The following is a 738-nucleotide window of genomic DNA, read 5'->3' on the forward strand; positions in this document are numbered from 1 at the left end:
TGATTCCGAAAGCGCGATTCGGACGGCTTCTTCAAAGGTGTCCGGGTAGGCGCGAAACAGCTGTGTGCGCGCCGGGCCTTGGTTGAGACCGTCCATGAAAACGGTCACCCGTAGGGGCTCCGGGAGTGACTCTTCATCGTTAACGTTCTCAGCCAAGAAGCGAAGATCATGGATGAACTCCTGAAGGGGGCGTTTCCCTTGCTTGCAAGCCAGAAATTGCGAGCGATAACGAAATTCGCTGTTGGGTGGCAGGAACATTGCCTTGAGTTCGGTCTCAAAGAGCGCGAAAGATGGGAAGCAGTGGCGGTCCGTTAAGCATTTGGAGAACGCCCAATCTTCCGCACGACCCTTCAAATGCGACATCGCGAAAGCCACTCGGGGGGCGTCGTCGGAGATACGCTGAGCGTCAGCAGCAGTGCTGACTTGTAAAAGCCAGCGGAGGAGTTTGTCCGACTCCGCAATATCCAGCTTGATCGACTTCAGGCGAGAAGCCGATGGTGGTTCCGACTCCGAAGCGCACGTGAGGCGCGCGATCTCATCGTGATCGATTCGCAGAGGGTGCAACCATGTGACGACATTGTGGAGGCTTGTTCTTCTAGGGTCGCGATTTTCTCGCGAGCGACGCGAAGTGAATCTTCAAGATTTCGCCCGTGCGAAGACATTTGGGTGACTCTTTCCTCCAATGCCTTCTGGGCGGCCGTAGCTTCGGCGACCGAGAGATCAATCGTGCTACCGATG

Source organism: Aphanomyces astaci (genome assembly GCF_000520075.1).
Source record: "Aphanomyces astaci strain APO3 unplaced genomic scaffold supercont1.272, whole genome shotgun sequence".
Classification (NCBI taxonomy): domain Eukaryota; phylum Oomycota; class Saprolegniomycetes; order Saprolegniales; family Verrucalvaceae; genus Aphanomyces; species Aphanomyces astaci.